This window comes from Pollicipes pollicipes, unplaced genomic scaffold (assembly GCF_011947565.3).
Source record: "Pollicipes pollicipes isolate AB1234 unplaced genomic scaffold, Ppol_2.1 Scaffold_2555;HRSCAF=2994_pilon_pilon_pilon, whole genome shotgun sequence".
Classification (NCBI taxonomy): Eukaryota; Metazoa; Arthropoda; class Thecostraca; order Pollicipedomorpha; family Pollicipedidae; genus Pollicipes; species Pollicipes pollicipes.
The window spans coordinates 25,068,018-25,087,283 of NW_023596136.1; the positions used below are offsets into that span (position 1 = coordinate 25,068,018).

The 19,266-nt window shown below is 48.3% G+C and overlaps 5 non-coding genes across 5 annotated transcripts; 1 reads left to right on the forward strand and 4 right to left on the reverse strand.

The window, feature by feature from the left end:
• Nucleotides 1-4,032: 4,032 nt before the first annotated feature.
• On the reverse strand, nucleotides 4,033-4,104 carry TRNAQ-UUG (transfer RNA glutamine (anticodon UUG)). The gene has a single exon. It is a non-coding gene; the product is annotated as a tRNA-Gln (tRNA).
• A 2,169-nt stretch (nucleotides 4,105-6,273) lies between these two features.
• TRNAL-UAG (transfer RNA leucine (anticodon UAG)) lies at nucleotides 6,274-6,357 on the reverse strand. The gene has a single exon. It is a non-coding gene; the product is annotated as a tRNA-Leu (tRNA).
• Nucleotides 6,358-8,486: 2,129 nt separating this feature from the next.
• On the reverse strand, nucleotides 8,487-8,570 carry TRNAL-CAG (transfer RNA leucine (anticodon CAG)). Its single transcript has one exon. It is a non-coding gene; the product is annotated as a tRNA-Leu (tRNA).
• A 4,446-nt stretch (nucleotides 8,571-13,016) lies between these two features.
• On the forward strand, nucleotides 13,017-13,100 carry TRNAL-CAG (transfer RNA leucine (anticodon CAG)). The gene has a single exon. It is a non-coding gene; the product is annotated as a tRNA-Leu (tRNA).
• Nucleotides 13,101-18,330: 5,230 nt separating this feature from the next.
• On the reverse strand, nucleotides 18,331-18,402 carry TRNAQ-CUG (transfer RNA glutamine (anticodon CUG)). Its single transcript has one exon. It is a non-coding gene; the product is annotated as a tRNA-Gln (tRNA).
• Between the last annotated feature and the right edge of the window lie 864 nt (nucleotides 18,403-19,266).

The following is a 19,266-nucleotide window of genomic DNA, read 5'->3' on the forward strand; positions in this document are numbered from 1 at the left end:
GGAAACCTGCGAGAAGTGGGAAGTGATATTGCACTTTTTCAGGTCGGCTGCCACATTTCTTGTCATGCAGCGTAGCCGGTATAATGTTATCTGATTTGTGAAGCTGGAGAATTGACCGCCTCCGCTCATCCTCCTTCTCATGCATTTGGAAAGAATGCAGTTTACGAGGTATTCTCAATCTGGATCCAGGTTGCCAGATTTATTTCTATCCAGTCAATTATTTGGTGATGTCGCACAGACACAACATAATCAAGCCGCTTTTTCGTGTTCGTATTATGCCTAAATGCTATCGTGTTGTACCTGTTATTCGTGTTATACTGAAGGATCTCGACGGAGGAAAGTCTTGGCAGCCGAAAGATGTACGTTGGATTATCAGCACGGTGGATGATAGGATAGCTCGCCGCATGATGTTACATATCCAAACGTCGGCCCCGTGGTGTAACGGTTAGCACTCAGGACTCTGAATCCTGCGATCCGAGTTCAAATCTCGGCGGGACCTGTCTCGGACGTAGTTTTGTGCATTCAACAACTTGACGACCCCAAGACGGGAATACAGTTGCACCGATAGGTCATATGTTGATTGAGAGCAAACTGTAGTAATGGTCATGACCGATGCTTTGGTTCATCAATGAATAATTGAAGGTGGAGCCCATTTCGTCATGGCCATCAATGCAAGACGATGACCCCAATAGTTCTGGACACAGGTTTAGGGACAGCCCCCCCGGCACAATCATTGTAGTTTCTTTCGGTAGACCCGAGGAAAAGCACGCAACACCTGTATGCCGTACTAGACATGCTGAAGCCGTTGATGTTCTGTGCTATGTGGGGGAGAGATCATGAGAGTTAGCCATATAGAAAATCCATGTCAGAAGTGGGATTCGAACCCACGCCCGGAGAACCGGACTGCGACGCAGCGGCTTGGACCGCTCGGCCATCCTGACACTAACAACCAACGCGGGGGAAAAATTGAACCGCTCATCGGTGTTGGTTGCGTTGGATGATTTGCTACAATTCGGTTCCAGTCGACAATATTAGTTATACCATTAATGGACATTTCTGGTGGGGACGGCAAATGACAAACAGGCTTTGATGACGTTGAAAAAACGACTAATAACATGCTTTTTGCTCCTTGCGTGTGCAGCCGGTCATAAATTTGAACCTCACTCCACGATTGCACCCTGGCTGCCGCCAAGATCCGATGTTGGATAGCTGTCGCATAATTAAATGTCAAGTTCGGGTGGGAATTGGTTGGCGTTTGTTCTGGCTTTACGTGATGTTCTACGTGATGACGATGATAAGACAGTACGAATGTGACGGCAGATCTTAGCATCATTGTCAAGCATCCACCGACCAAACATCTATCATATGGTAGGTTTGTATCGTGCTGGCTATGCTTTTAGAGCCAATTTACGAAGGGCTTGCAGGTAATCCTCCACTCATCCCCGTATATTTCACATGACCCATGTAGCCATCCTACTGGCCACGTGGTGTAACGGTCAACATTCGGGAATCTGACAGCAAAGGATGCGTTTCGTCCTTGTTGGAACCAGAGTCTCCATGCCAACCGTGCGACGGGGAAAGACATTCTTAAAACGTTCTTCAATCTAAAGCTAGAGCCGAAGAAGAAAGATTCGCGAGGTGTCAAGGTGGCCGAGCGGTCCACGGCGCGCTCAGGTCGCAGTCAGGCACTCCGGAAGTGGGTTCGAGTCCCGCTTCTGACAGGGGTGTTTGATATCAAATGCTCCTTTTTCACTCCTACATGGCACCGCATGTCACATACTTAGGCGTGTCTAGTTTGGCATAGAGATGATAGCGCACTGTCCCTCGGGGCTTCCGGGCGTGGCTACAATGGTTGGCACATGCGGGATAACCTCAAGCGCGTCCCTGGGCCTCTTGGCGTCATCGCTATGCATGGGTGACGATGATAACATGGGCTCCATCTTCATTTGTTTCTTTACGAAGCAAAATCTAGAGCGTGGCGATCTCTAAAATGCTCCATCGCTCAGCATATGACTCCCATGCGGATGTGATTATCTAACGGTTATAACTCCCCTGCGGATAAACGCGCATCTCTCGCAATCCGAGAACCATACAAGACTCGCGCACTGAATTCAGCAATACCCGCCTCAGCGCAATTGTATTCCGCACATAGCGTGCTACGCGAGTGTTGTCTCTGATAGCATTGGGCTCATCGACTCGGTTAAATGTACAAAATGGCATCCGCAAATTAGTCGGCAAATTCGACCATGAGGCTATCTTGCTGATTATCCAGGAATGCAGCGCCTTTGGGTCGCCAAATGCCTGTTCTGTCATAGGCTGTTAGGCATAGCTCAAATAGATGTCTTGATCAGCATGTGACTGTGCGGCATCACCAGGGAAATGCTTGGATTTATATGGATTCCACAACCTGGATCCAGATTGATACTATCTGCTAAACCGCACTGCGTCCAAATGCACGCGAAGTGCGATGACGGCCACTTCTTTCGACTGGGAGGTCAAATGACAGTATGCTTTCTACGTCGCATTGCAAGAATATTAAACAAAAGCGTTCGGCGAAACTGAAAAGTGTGCACGCTCCGTACACAGTTTTGGCATCCTCCCGCGCCGCTCCGAGTGTCATGGTCTTCCGGCCATATAAAACTTAACCACGCTAGTGTTATTAGAGAGGGACCCAATGTGGTGCGTAGTCTAAATTCCGTGGAAGATGAGATAAACAAGGGCGAAATGTATCTTTTGCTGTCAGGCCCGCTAGGCGTTAATCAGAAATCATTTCTGATCCGTGGTCATGTATCCACCTGGGCACAAATAACCAATGTAGCCCAACGTGGTGCGTAGTCTAAATTCCGTGGAAGATGAGATATACAAGGGCGAAATGTATCATTTGTTGTCAGGCCTACTAAGCGTTACTCAGAAATCATTTTTGATTCGTGGTCATGTATCCACATGGGTGCAAATGACCAACGTGGTTGACGCGCCTTTGAAACTTTTGAAACTAACGATCATGTATCCAATAATGCGTTGTTTTGCGCGTGGAGATTTGTCCAAGGTGACGTAGGTAATACAATGCTGAAAACACGAAATGATAAATGGTGAATAACTATGAAACAAAAACGTCAGCGTATAAAAAAATACAAGCTTCAGAGTCCAGGCTATATTACTATCGGGACTATAGGTAGGTATACGCTAGGCACATACCAAGGTCGTGGAAAATGCTGTCACTGAAATGAGTGGTTTCTGGCACGGCGTCATGGATTCATCTGGAAAGGTGGTGGTGGTCGGTTGGGACATTGCGACGTGCCCGACTGCTGAGGCTGTAGTGCGTCGCCTCCCTCTTGGCCTGTTAGGAGGGCCGGAAACCGGTATCTCCGGTTTCCCCGGCGCGCATTAGTTAACGCAGACGTGTGAACTACTACCCTATCGCTACCCCTATTTGGAAAGAAAAGCGAGCATTACTTAAATATTTCAGTGATACACATTCGGATAATGACTGCCACGTATTGGGGTAACGTATCGGGGTAAATGACGGAACAGTCATTCGGACAATCACTGCCCACGACGGTGCTGAGGCCGGTGGCCATTTCTGCATGATCTGACATCATGTGAGGCCAAGAAAGGAGTCAGACCACGTTAATCAGAACTTTTTATTAGATGCCAGTAGGGCAGAATCCAGCACTTCATCTCGAGAGGGCACAGCTCGTGCTGCGGCCGAGTTCCCCATTTGGTGCCGATTACACTGGCATCGAGCAAAGATGACACCACTTCACGCGCTTTCCAAAGCCTTGGACGTCCTGCTGTTGGTCCGCAGTGACGGTGGAAATACGAAGGTTTTTTTTGGAATCGGGCGCACCAAGGTCTCCCCCCTGAAGGAAGCGGGATCCCTGGGACAAACGGCCACAGCAGTTGTTGACAGTTTAAGAACTAACAAGTTCCTACAACTTAACAAATGCCTTCAGGCGGCTTGCCACCAAGTGTTGATTCCCACAGTGCTGGGGTCATCGCTGCGGCCGCCGAATGCTCAAAAGCACAGATGACAGGTCCCGCCGAGATTTGAACTCGGATCGCAGGATTCAAAGTCCTGAGTGCTAACCGTTACACCACGGGAACGTCGCTTAGTGGCGTGACAGCAGGCAGCGTATGGTAATTTTCCCTTCTTTTAGGTCAAGAAATGCCCTTATACTATTTTCCATTGGTTGCGTTGGTTAAATTTTCTTCCAACACAATACTCTGCTGTTGTTGTTGTATAGCTGCCATCTTTCTCTCTTTTCTCCCGGTTTTTCGACGAGGAATAAGACGAACACTTGCATTACATCAATTCTTTTCAAAGCGTTGAAAGATGTACATATTCCGTCCCTACTACTCGTAAATTCCCAGGGGTGTCATATCACTGGACAAATGGATACCTGGGTCTTGTGAATTTTCGTGCATGAATGAATGATTACTTACACCCGTTTCGTGGAATGATTACAAAGGCATATGTAGCACGACTAAACCTGTCATGGCCGGTGGATGCTTGATAACGATGCTGAGATCCGTGGCCACTTTCGTACTGACTTATCATCATCGTCATGTAGAACATCTCGTGAAACCGGAACAAAAACCAACCAATACCCAACCGAATTTGAAGTCGAAGCATGCCACGACTATATCTAGCACCGGGTCTTGGCAGCAGCTAGGGTCCGGCTGTGGGGTGAGGTCCAAATTTAGGACCGATTGCACATGTCAGGGGAAAAAAATCATGCTAGTAGTCGTCTTTTCAACGTCATAGAAGGCTGTTTGCCATTTGTTGTCCTCGCCAGAAACGTACATAAATGATATCACTAACGTCGTGGATTGGAACCGAGTTGTAACAAACCATCCAACGGAACCACCATCGACGGCCAGGCCAATTTTTGGCCCGCAGCGTCAGCATGTGTCAGGATGGCCGAGCGGTCCAAGACGCTGCGTTCAGGTCGCAGTCCGGTTCTCCGGGCGTGGGGTCGAATACTACTTCTGACACGGCTTTTCGATATCGCTTGCTTTTGTAACCTCTTCTCCCACGTACAGATGGGACAGATGGTATCTCTTCTACCACATACACGACATACAGATGATTGCGTGCCGTTCCTCAGGTTTTCCCGGCCGTTACTATAGCGGCTGTTTTGGGTGGGCCGACACCCAACATGTGTCCAAGCCTCTTAGCGTCATCGCTGTGATAGTGATACCTGGTGATATTTTATAATGATATCTAATACAGATGATAACGCGCCACTCCTTGGGTTTCCGCGCATGTGAGTTCGATGGTTGGCCCGGGCGGTTTTACCCCCCAACATGCCCTCAGGCTTCTTCGCGCCATCGCTATGCGTTAATGGCCATTATATGATAACGTGAGATCCATCTTCACTTGTATTTTGATGAACAAATGGCATGACCATGACCATCGCTACAGCTCACTCTCAATCAGCATGTGTCACATTTGTGCAACTGTGTTCCCGTCTTGGGGTCATCGGCGTTCTTGAACGCACAAAACCACGTCCGAGATACGTCCCGCGAGATTTGAACTCGGATCGCAGGATTCAGAGTCCTGAATGCTAACCGTAACACCACGGGGCCGGCGGTTGGCAACGGATTAGTAGGCAGACAATTAGACCACAATCTCCCTCTCCCCCCTCTCCCCGCCGATTTCCAGGCATACCAAGCCTTTTGACTATCAGTAAGGTGCATGGCGGATAATTCACTGCATGCCGTCACGCTACCATTCGCCGGGCCCCGGGTTGTGTAACGGTTAGCACTCAGGACTCTGAATCCTGCGATCCGAGTTCAAATCTCGGCGGGACCTGTCACACTCATGATTTTGTACATTCGCCCGGATAGATTAACCCAAAACTCCCGGAATCGACGTTTCCGTGGCACGGAATGTGCGTGACGTACTTGCGCTAAAGTGGAAAGTGATTGAAGCTTGGGCGCAAGTATTGTATGGTTACCATATTGCGAATGATCCGCACTCTTCCGCATGGGAGTCATAACCGCAGGGGAGTCATAGGCTGATGGAGGTTATCATCGTCCTTATCATATCATCATCATGCATAGCGATGGCGCCAGGAGGACTGAGGATATGCTAGATCTCAGCCTGCCAGGCTATTGTAGTCACTTGTAGTCGTAGCTGTTGTAGTCACGCCCGGGGAAAACTGATGAATGGCGCACAATCATCTAGATGTTTGCTGGATAGGCTGAAGTACGTGATATGCGGCGCTATGTGGGAGACGTGAAAAGATGGCACTCGACATCGGCAATCTCTGTCAGAAGTGGGATTCGAACCCACGCCCGGAGAACCGGACTGCGACCTAAACGCAGCGCCTTGGACCGCTCGGCCATCCTGACACACATCGCCACGCGCGGGCGAAAAATTGGACTGGGCGTCGATGGTGGCTTCTTTCCATGATTTGTTACAATTCTGTTACAACCGGCATTATATGTGATGTAATTTAGGGACGTTAATAGCGCGGACAGCAAGTGACAAGCAGCCTTCCAAGATGGTGAAAAACCGACTAATGGCACAAGTTGCGCTCGGCCTTCATGTAGGTGGCCCAAGTTTGCAAACTGACCCACGAACAGATTCTCGCTTCGCCATGATCTAGTACCAGATAAAGCGTTGACATGATTCAAGCCTTGAAATTCGGCTGGGCATTGGTAGGTTCTTGTCCTGGTTTTGCATGCTGTTCGGCGCCATAATGATGATATTGCAAGACAAATATGGCCGAACACCGAGCGTGATACCAAGTTGCATATACTATGAACAGGGATCATGATTATAGGTTCCCTTTATTTCCAGCCACATGCCCGGTCATATGACATGATCCAGCCGACATGCCGAATGCCGATGCCGAATCCGCCGAATATGCCGAATCCCTTGCGGCTGAACAGATTCTGGTGGCTGAGGAACGTTGCATTCTTGATTATCGGCACGGATGGTAATAGGATAATTCGCTGTATGCTATCACAACAAAACAATCCGGCCCCGTGGTGTAACAGGTAGCACTCAGGACTCTGAATCCTGCGATACGAGTTCAAATCTCGGTGGGACCTGTCTCGTGCGTGATTTTGTGCATTCAACCACATCCATGAGCCCTTGGCAACCGGAAGCAGCACTGGCATCCGTGGCACGTTATGTGATGGGAATACCATTGGCCTAATGCGGGCAGTGTTAAAGTCAGTGCCAATGCTTTGTGCAGTTTTTAGTGAGGCATTCCAGCAAAGTGGTCACCTCTTCATCACTTATGTATGGGTAAACCCAGGGGGATAACTATGCCTTGACCATGGGTGTCGCCTTCTTAAATGGAGGGGGGGGGGGGAGCTAACAGCTTTGACAGAGCTTCGCCCAAGTCATGACATCTTCCAGATTTTGGCCACTTTTATTTGCGTCCAACATCTCAAAATCAAAGATAAAACAGAAATTCCGTTTCGGTAGGTTTACAAATATATTCATTGCTTTGAAATGGTTCAATATTTGAAATCGGAGCGGTATTGATATTACAGGTATGTAGTGATGACATTTATAGCGGTACGCTTATGGACCTAGTGTACGATCAGAAAAAGGATTCGCCGAATGGAATGCTCTAATAATCAATTTCCTAACAAAAATTGCCTAGATTTGCTACAGCCCTACTGAATGCGTCATTTTTGCCCAAATTTTCCAATTTGGGTGAGTAATTGGTCGGTGGGGGTCTGCTCGATCTGCCCCCCCCCCCCTCCCTCTGCTCCGCATATTACTACATGGAAAACGTCATTCGCTGGTCGCTGGCTCGGATTGAAAGACGTTGTGAAGGAAGTTCTTACTCTTAAAGCATTCTTTGACGAAAAAAAGACTGAAGGAAAAGTATACCTTGCCGCCTTTTGTCACACATATACATAAGATTCTCCTGGTGTACACGATTAGCACTCAGGACTTTGAATCATACAAGTCGAGTTCAAATCTCGGCGGGGACCTGTCATATCAATGTTTTTGTACACTCGACCGTATCGGTGAACCAAAGAATATATGAATCAACACTTCCATGGCACGTGACTTGAAGGGATACAACTGCGCGAAGGCGGCAAGTGCTGATGTCGGTGCGTGAATCTTGTGCGTTTTTTAGATTACAAGAACTGCGCGCTTGTCTGCTACACGTCTTGCCAGGTACTGCTGTAGCTAGAGGGTTGCTGAAGGCTCAAATTCTGCAACTCTGTAAGTTGTAGGAAGTGGGAGCCCGTTATACCCCTCATGACTTGCAGCCAACATGTTGCGATCACTCCCCCCCCCCCTCGCCCATACGTAGGCTCACAACAACCGATGTTTTCTTGCACGCAGAAGTCTCCAGTCAAATCATGAGCTATTAGCATATCCAGAACAACCCGGCGAAATGGCACGTAAACATGTTTTAGGCTGTGTATGCCGAAACAAGTGACGAGCCAGCGAAACAAGTGACCATATGGGGACAATGAGAAGCAAAATGGCCGACACTGAAGACCACTGTCAGAAGTGGGATTCGAACCCACGCCCGGAGAACCGGACTGCGACCTGAACGCAGCGCCTTGGACCGCTCGGCCATCCTGACACATGAGAGCTACGCAGGCGAAAAATTGGACTGAGCGTCGGTGGTGGGTCCTTTCAGTGATTTGTCTCAATTCGTTTACAATTGACAATACTTGTGACGTCCTTTATCAACGTTTATAGCGAGGACACAAATGACAAACGGCCTCCCAAGGCGCTGAAATGCGGCTAATAGCACAATTTGTGTCCGGTGTGTGCAACCGGTCCCAAATTTGAAGTTTGCCCCCACAACTGGATCCGGCTGCCGCCAAGACCTGGTGCTAGATATGGTCGTGACATTCTCTAATTTCAAATTCGGGTGGGCATTGGTTGGCCCTTGTCCTGGCTTTACGTGATGTTCTGCGTGATGATGACGAAAAGATAGTACGAATGTGGCCTCAGGTCCCAGCATCGCTGTCAAGCATCCATCGGAAAAAGACGCACTAATTTGCATGTTCCAGTCGTGCTAGCTATGCTTCTGGAACATTTCCACGAAACAGGTGCAGCGATTCTGCAATAATGTACGTATATTTCATATGACCTAGGTGTTTATTTCTCCAATAAAATGGCATCCGTGGAAATTGGCGAGCAGTAGGGACGGGAAATTTGCATCTTTCAACGCTTTAAAAATATTTCTACTGTATCTTCACATTCTACCAATATTTACTGATATTTGTTTCGATGCAGGCGTGTTGACGAATTATCAACGGAACTATCTCTCCATCCTCCTGGCTTTTCTACGAGCAATAAGGCTATGACTGCTGCCGTATCTGCTGTCGTATGGTATAGCCATAATGATCCTCGCAAATGCACTTAAGAACCTACGTAACATTTCTCACCATGCAACTACCTAATATAATATTAACTGTGTTAAAACTTTGGAGGGTGGTTCCACCGATCTACCTCCACTCCCTGTTTCGGTGTATTTGGACACCGAGCAGGTGTCCAGGTGGTATGCACTATGACTCTGGATCCAGATTATATCCCCTTTGCCTCCATATATTTATCTGGTGACACGTCATGATCCAGCCGACCATTCATATCATATCTAACAGCATGCCAATGGGTAGGTCTTGGCGGCTGAAAGGTGTGGCATGCTTGATTATCAGCACGGAATATCATCAGCTTTTGGGATAATTCACTGTCTGGTAGACATATTTTTTGTCATGCAACGTAACACATGTGCCGTCATTTGTGTTGTCATCCGTCATGCCATTTGTGTGCTCAGAGGAGTGACCGCCTCTGCCCATCCCCCTTCTCGTGCAATTTCGATGCGGTACAGATTTCCAGGTGGTATCAATCTGGATCCGGGTTGTAGGATATATTTCTATCCAGTCACTTGTCTGCTGATGTCACACAGATGCAACATGTTGAAACCAACTTTTCGTGTCATATATATATATATATATATATATATATATGTGTATGTATAGATATGCATATATATATATATATATATATATATATATGTGTGTATGTATGTATAGATATGCATATATATATACATATGTATATATATATATGTATATATATATATATATATATATATATATATGTGTGTATGTATAGATATGCATATATATATATATATATATATATATATATATATATATATACATATATATTCCTTCGGCTTGTAAATATGTCTTGGCGGTCGAATGGCGTTGTGTGCTGGATTATCAGCACGGTGGATGATGGGAGAATTCGTTGCATACTGTCACACCATCAACCGCACGTCTCGTGCTGTAACGGTTAGCACTCAGGACACTGAACCCTGCGCTCCGAGTTCAAATCTCGGGGATCTGTCTCGGAAGTGGTTTTGTGCATTCAGCCATGTCGATGAGCCCAAGACGGGAATACAGTTGCACATGAGTCTTTTGGTTCATCCACAAACAAGTTGAGGTGGAGTCCATCCTATCATATCATGGCCATTTCGCCTCGTGTAGTGATAACGCGAAGAGGCCTAAGGGCATATTGGGGCAAGCCCGCGCGAGCCAACCATGGAAGTCACGCCCGGGAAACCCGAGGAGTGCCCCGTAGTCATCGGTATGTCTTTCTAGACATGCTAAAGCCAGTGGCAAGCAATGTTCTGTGGGAGGAGATACAACGAGAGCACTTGATATCGAAAAGCCATGTCAAAAGTGGGATTCGAACGAGAACACCTGATGTCGAAAAGCCCTGTGAAAAGTGAGTTCCGAACCCGCGCACAGAGAATGGCACCGCAACCTGCGCACATCACCTTAGACCCCTCGGTCATCCCGACACGTGATGACTACGCGGACAAAAAATTGGGCTCTGCGTCGGTGGTGGCTACTTCGCATGATTTGTTACGAGTCGGTTACAATGGGAAACATTATTGATTGCAATTAAAGGCGTTTCTAGCGATATAGAAAATGACAAATATCCTTTCATGACGGTTGCAAAATGACTGAGATCACAATTTGTGCTCATTACATGTGCAATCCGCCTTGAATTTAGACCTCACCCAATAGCCGGACCCCAGCTGCTGCCAAGATCCGGTGCTAGATATAGCCGTGACATCCTTCAATTTCAAATTCGGGCGGACATTGTTTGAATGTTGCTCTGGTTCACGTGATGGTCCACGTGATAATGATGGTTGGTAGGTCAGAAGGAATGTGCCCGCAGATCTCAGCACTGTTGTCAAGCATCCACCGGACAAACACGAATTAACTGACAAGTTTTAGTAGTGCTGACTATGCTTTTGGAACCATTCCACGAAACAGGTGCAAGTAATCATGCAATCATGTACCTATATTTCACATGATTCAGGCATCCATCCTACTGGCCCATGTCCGGGTGGCCTCAAGAACTCTGAAAACAAAGGATACGTTCTGTCCTTGTTCAGCCTTTTTCCGTGCAGTTCAGATTGAGAACGAACTGAGCCTCCTGTCTATTAATGCTATCGTGAATTGGTTTCCATTCCATAACAAAGATGACAACGAGAAAAGTGCGGGAAGACGCGTGAAGTAGAAAGGGTCATGCACACTGTTTGAGATTGGCAATTAAATTTTTTGCTATGCAACGTAGCAGATGCACTGCTACTCGATTTGCAAAATTGGAAGAGTGGCCGCCTCAGCCCGTTCCCTTCTCCTGTATTCGGACGCGCTACGGCTTACCAGGTACTATCAATCTGGATCCGGGCTGTATGATCCATGTACATCCAGCCACTTGTCCGGTGATGTCGCACACACATGACATGACCAAGCCGACAAATCGTGTTATATCTAACGGCAATCGACAGGATGATACGTATTGGCAGTCGAGAGGCTTTGCATGCTTCATTATCAGCATGGCGGATGATGGGATAATTCATCGCATACTATCACAGTGACACTCACCGACCCCACCGTGTCACGGTTAGTACTCAGGACTCTGAATCCTGCGATCCGAGTTCAAATCTCGGCGGGACCTGCCTCGCACATGATTTTGTGTGTTGAACCGTGTTGGACAGCCCAAGACTACCGGAAGCGACAGCGCCATCCGTGGTATGTCATGAGGGGAGATGCGATTGGGCTGAGGTAGACGGTGCAGAAGTCAGTGCAAGTTTTGTACGGTTCTCAGATTGCGAAAGATGCGCGCTTGTGCGAAATTTACGTAACTAATGCACGTGATTGCTAACTGCGAGCTGCGATAACTGCCATAACTGCGAGCCCACTCTAGTGCCGCTGATTTATGAGATTTCCATGTTTCTCCCAGACAACGTATGCAGTAAAAGCGGGCGATGCGTGCTGCCTTCATCAGTCTCCTCGTATTTAAACAATCCGTACTTCCTTTTACATGCCAACGTTTCTTGCCAAATCATGAGTTACATGCTGAGTGAGAGCAAACTGCAGCGATGGTCATGGTCAAACATTTTTCATCAATAAACAAGGGAAGGTGGAGCCCATGTTATCATGACCATCAATGCAAAACGATGACGCCAAGAGGCCCGTTGCTCCTCTGACCTGGCATCAACTCCTCAATTGTCCTCCGCGGATTATCTGATTGTTCCCGTAGCTCCCTCAACCTCCTCCAAGCTACTGATTGTGCGTCCTGAACCTTCTTCAACCTTCTCCGAAATAAAAGGTTCTTTTTTGAAGTAGTTTGGATGAGGCTGTGGCAGACGTTAGTGGCGCAGTTCATTCATGTCCTTGCCTCCATTGGTATCCGTAAGAGAAAAAGGTGGTGTGAATTTTGATGCCGATAGCTTACACTCGCAGCCTTTTTATGCGTTAGTTTGTAGATTGTTTCAATGTTTGTACATTTTTCCAATTTGAACTCCTTTTCTAAGTAAACTCAACGTCAAATGGTATTTGTGGTCAGTGCGCCAAAACTGCTTGGGTAAGGTAGACGCAGACAGCTGATGCCTCCTGCGAAATCGTTGCGGGAGCAAGATATTTCAGCTCTCTTCCAGCCTGCCTCAAACTCATCTCGTGTTTTTTTTTGAGAGGTGATGACGATGCCACATGGCGTCAGGATGGCCGAGCGGTCCAAGGCGCTGCGTTCAGGTCGCAGTCCGGTTCTCCGGGCGTGGGTTCGAATCCCACTTCTGACATGGCTTTTCGAAGTTGCTTACTCTCATGCTCTGTTCCCCCACATAGCAAAGCATATCACCAGCTTCAGCATGATGACATGGCAACATTTTGATATGGAGTGTCCTCGTCTCCATTCCTTCCACCTGACACCGCACATCACTTACTTCTTGTTGTTTATTGGGATTTTCGGGTGCGCGGACTGCGGTGGTCAATTGGTGCCCATAACAGGTTTTGTTTTATCTAACTCATGAACCGCGTAAATGGTCCAAAATTTGATGTTTTGGGGAACAAAAGGACCTGTTGAGATTCAAGAAATTGCGAGTCGTCACTTAGAATGTCACAGGGCATCAGGGGTGAGTCATACCGTCCAAAGTAACGTTGACTTTCTTCCCGGAGGCGCGGGCACCATAAAGCACATGGCAAACGGTGAGGACAGCACCACATCGATGGCAGATAGGTTCATCAGCTCCCTCCAACATACAGCCATGGGTTTGCGTACGTGTCCCCGATACGCAGTCTGCAGAGGATCACCTCTTCTCGCCTCACTTTGCGGGAACAAGATAGCCATTGACCCAGCTTGGGTTTTATTGCTCTGAGTTTGCTACCACCTACCCCATCCCAACAACACTGCCACTTGTGTAGCAAAGTTGTAGCAAGCGTCAACCAACTCGCTACCCGCGATTTCAACGTGGCTAGGAATCCAACACAACATGACTTTCCTCCGCCCTGATCCAGTTGAGTCAGACGTAATAAGATTCCCTGGACAAGGGGATGTGATGAATAAAAAACCTCAGACTAAGAACGCCGCTCACAGAGCCAGTCAAAATGTAAAGGCTCAAAATGTAAATGTAAAACGAGATGCAAAGGCTCGTCACCGACTTCATCGAAGCATAGCGTCTTCGTGATTGCTATCAGTTCCGGTGTGAACACCGACGCGTGTGGGGGCAATGCAAACGACCGGGTGACGACACCGCTCACAAACGCACAGCCCACATCACCAGAAATTTTAGAGCCGCCTGTGTGGGTAGGTGTGTAACCCGCATATGACGTCATACGCTCAAGTGCACTGGATCTCATTATACCTGGCAAAATGACATTCTTTTTTAAATTCAGTCAAATATGTTTTTGTTGAGGGCGGGATCAAATTCCAGGGAAGAGTGGGCAGATTACCTGCTTGCTTCGCCCTTCGAAAGGGAATTTCGTTTTCCCGCAGTAATGTTTGCATCCGGAGGCTAAAGGTCACAGCACGCTCCCGAAGTGCACTGCGAACAAAACGCACAGCAGGCCGCGAAAAAAACTGCGTTGTATGCGGGATGAGGCGGGAACTGTCGCAACTTAATTGCATAACGCGTACCAAACATTTTCCTCCTCGCTGACAAGGGCGGCTCGTGCGATTCCACCATGAGGCTTTGCGATAGGTGATGTGTGGAACGCCCTTGTGATGACGCGAAGAGCAGTGTGATGGACAGTGTCAAGGACGGGTTTAGTAGATTCACACACGCTGTCAGATATAATACATGCATAGTCCAGCTTAGAGCGTATGATCGTCCAGTACGGCAGCAAAAGCGTGCTCCGATCTCCTCCATAAGGTGTGCGCGAAACACATGTAAGTATATTCAGAAATACAAAACAGCGTTCACGTAGCGTCTTAAGATGTACATTAGGATGTACCTTATATGCTGGTCGGTGGTCGAGGTACCCCAAGGTATCTAGCCACAGGTTCAGTTGGGACGCGTTGCTTTCACAGACGGATGGACAGGTCACCGCACTGGCGACTACGACAAAAATGCCTTACATACCACCTCTCATATACTCTTACGGATACGAAGTGGAGGCAAAAATGATATGAATGAACCGCGCCACTATTGTCTACCACAGCCTCATCCAAACTTCTCCGACAGACAACGATGAGTTCAGGTCACAGGGTGGAACCAAATCAACCTGCCTTGTATTTCGAAGTAATGAGAAAAGTCTGTCACTTCTTTCGTCGTTCCAGCGCCAAAGCAGGTGCGAAAGGTTCGGTGAAGTGATCCGCGGAGCAAGCTGAGTTTTCCATCGGTGCTGACGCGACACGGGCTATGAGAGCCACCGAGTTCGTATATGCCATCACGACCGAAGTTCAAAATCGAGACGTGAGCGCGCCAATGGCACACAACACTACATCAAACCAAAAACTTCTCTCGAGGCATCATAAACTGCTACGATCTCCGTGATGTCAGTGAAGAAGAGATCGCACAGGAGCTGAGAGTGTTTGGAGTTACCGCATCGCACCGGATTACGGTAAGGAGGGAAAGCGACCAGATACCCATCAATAACAAAATTCTGACGTTCGACCGGCCAGAGCTACCTTCAGGCTTCCGTGTCGGCTATGTTGTCGTCAAGGTTCAAGTGAATGTTCCCAACCCTATGCGCTGTTTTCATTGTCAGCGTTTCGGCTACACGAAGCCGCGCTTCCTAAACAGACCAGCCTGTCACAAGTGTGCGTGGTTTGAGCGTGACTAGTGTGACGTTGTGTGACCATGGTGTGTGAACTGTGGCGTTGGTCAGGTACCTCACACGACCGGAGTTGTCCGAAATTCATGAAAGAGAAGAAAATCATCTCGCTGGAAACCGCTGAAAGCATCCCATTTCGCTAAGCACGATGTCTGTATGAGGCTAGTCACCCCAGGTGATCATATGCAGATAAAGCCAAAAGCTCAGCACAACGGCCCACTACCATCACCAGACGTCGGGTCTTCAGCTCATCTCGCTGCTGAAGTCTCACGAACTCTCAGTGGTGCCAGGAGAGCAGGCGGTTGGCGCCGAGCCGGGGCCCTTGTCTCCTTCCCCGATACGGGCCTGCTCGGCAGCGTCCATGCCGCTGTTCACCTCCCCTGCGCCGCTGTCACCTTCTGGAGAGGAGGCATGGAGGGTGGTCCGAAGAGGCCGTGATCCGCGGCCTCCCCGTCACCCGCGCCGGACAATCCGCTGCACTCGTCGGCTTCCGTTCCGGGGACAGCGCTGCTTTCGTCGCCTCGGACGCCAGTGCAGAGTGCGTGTGGACGAGTGTTAGAGACGATGGGGCTCCACGAGACGGACAGGTGCGCCCGCGGTGCCGAGCATGCGCACTTGGTCGAGCTGGAGCGTGCTGAGACGGTAAATCGTCTGTCCGAGGCAGACAAAGAGCCATCCCCCGAAACAACACTCCATGGCTGACAAGACAGGTGGAATCCCCCACTGGTCCCGCGAACCCCTCGTCCGGTAGTCCGATCCGGTAGAGACCCACCGATGGGCCTTTCCCCTCCTCCATCCCGGACTGGGTACGCTGGCGTAAAGCGTGCCCCAGCTGGTCTCCCTTCTCCATCTGACGGAACGAGTCCGAGGACTCGTCCTAGGATGGGGCACCGCACTCCGGAGTTGAGCTGTAGCTCTCGGTCTGAGGTGTCTAGTCTTACAACTAGCGCAGACGAATTCTCTTATGCCGGGACTGCCTTTAGCTTTTCATGTCTCACCACCTTCTTAATGCGTCCTTTTGCGGCATTCTTTTACAGTAGAATTATAGAGTGATGAAGACAAATGCCCTAGATCTCCAGGCTATGCTCAGCAAGGTCTCTCTTGCAGCCGTAGCCCCGCAAGAGGTAAAGTTAGCGTCCAGGCATTGCTGCTTTATGCAGGATACGCGGTGTTTCGCAACGACGCGTTGACGCGGAACATTGCTCATGGTGGCGTACTCCTTGCAGCTCACCATAGCGTGCCAGCGAGGAGGTTAAGCTTGCGATCCACGCTTCAGGCTATGGTCGTTCGACCACATCGCAATCACCGTCACATCACTGTCTGCTCGCTTTACCTTCCATCAGGTATGGTTTTTCCGTTGGTACACATGAAATATTTGCTATGCGAATTCCTTCCACCAGTCCCTCGTCTAGGTGACTTTAATGCACACCACACTGCAGCGTTGGCCCGCCGCAGCGCAGGCGCCAACGCAAACCCGCAATTTTTGCGGCATCGAATGCGATGTGAACAATCCGCAGCGAACTTTTCGAGGAATGAATTACACTCATACGATGGCCCATTCACTCTGGTCGAGTTGACATCAGCGATCGCTAAGCTCCGCGTCAGAAGGTCCGGATTCTGTGCAGCCTTTTAAAACCGAGTAAAAGTGGGTTAGATCCTTTACATTACAGACCCATTTCTCTCACGTCATCACTTTCTAAGCTGATGGAGAAGATGGCTAACGTCCTTTTCACTTGGTTTTTGGAACATCACAGCGTTTTTACAAACGCCCAGTGTGGTTTTAGAAATAATCACAACACAATGGGCAATTTATTAATTCTTGACACTGTAATTCATATGGTTTTTACGGCAAATCGACAGATAACTGCAGTTTTCTTTGACGTAGAGGGCGCCGTTGACACCACATTGCGTCAGGACATTCTTGTCAAGCAATATAGGCATGACATACGCGGTAAAATGAGCGCATTTTCCTTAAAACGTTTTAGTTGATCTTTATTATATATGAAAAAAGTGTGAGAATTTAAGCTATTAACACCAGTTTACATACCAGGTTTTTCTCCCTAGGATAACAAATGGAACCAAAAAGTATATGAATTAACAACGCCACTGATGTCTACCTCAGCCCGATGAAAACTGCTCCGAAAAAGCACCCTTCATTTTGGATGATGCTGGAGAAGGTTCGGGGCGCGCTTTGAATAGCTTGGAGGAGGTTGAAGGAGCTACGGGTACGATCAGATCAGTTTGGAGGACATTGAGGAGTTGATGCGAGGTTAGAGTAACAACGGACCTCGTGGCGTCACTGCCATGCATTCGTGGCCATGATAACGTGGGCTCCACCTTCATGCGTTTGTTGATAAAGAAAAGCTTGAACATAAGTATCGCTGCAGCTTGCTCTCACTTAGTATGTAACTCATGATTTGGCAAGATAATTTCACATGTAAAAGGAAGTTTAGATTCTTTTATACGAGGAGACTGATGAAGGCCATATACGTTGCCGCTTTTTACTGCATACGTTGTCTGGGAGAAAGACGGTGAGCTCAATAACCAGCGGCATTTAAGTGGGCGCGCAGTTACATAAATTTCGCACAAGTGCGCATATCCCACAATCTGTGGCCCGTAAGAACTTCGCACTGACTTTTGCACTATCTGCCTTAGCCCAAGCGTATTCCTCCACATAACGCGCCACAGATGCCAGTGCCGCTTCCGGTAGTCTTGGGCTTATCAGCAGGGTTGAATACACAAAATCACATCCGAAACAGGTCCCGCCGAGATTTGAACTCGGATCGCAGGATTCAGAGTCCTGAGTGCTAACCGTTACACCACGGGGCCGGTGCATACCTGTCTGATTGCATGCAGCGAATCGTTCCATTATTCACCATGCTGATAATCCAGCATACAACGTCCTTTGGCCGCCAGTGCGTATTGTCTTGTCGATTGCGTTAGATATATTATAATTAGTCGTCTTGGTCACGTCATGTGTGCGCGACATCACCAGACAAGTGGCTGGATGTACATAGATCATACAGCCCAGATCCAGATTGTTTGTACCTGGTAAGCTGTACCGCGTTCGAATGCAAGAGAGGATGGGCAGAGGCGGCCTCTCTTCCAATTTCCAACTTAAATAACAGCGCATCTGCTACGCTGCATAGTAAGATCTGTGTTTGCTAATCTAAAACAGTATGCTCGCTCACTTTCCACTTTCCGCGGGTTCCCGCGCTCTTCTGGTTGTCATCTTCGTTACGGAATATAAACTGTTCACGGTGACATTCAAAGGGAGGGAGCTGAGTTCTCTCTCAATCTGAGCTGCACGGGAAAATTCTAAGCAAGGAGGGAGCGTATCCTTTGTTTTTAGATTTCTAAATCCTATCCGTTACACCATTGGCACTGGGCTAGTGGGATGGATGCCAAGGTCATGTGAAATATGCGTACACGATTGTAGAATCACTTGCGCCTGTTTCGTGGAATGGTTCCAAAAGCATAGTTAGCACGACTAAAACTTGTCAATTAATGTTTTTTTGTCCGGCAGATGCTTGACCACGATGCTGAGTCTGCGGCCACATTCACACTGTCTTGTCATCATCATCACGCAGATCATGACGTAAGCCAGAGAAAGAATTAACCGATACCCACCCGAATTTGAAATCAAAGGATTGTCACGACTATATCTAGCACCGAACCTCGGTAGCGTCTAGG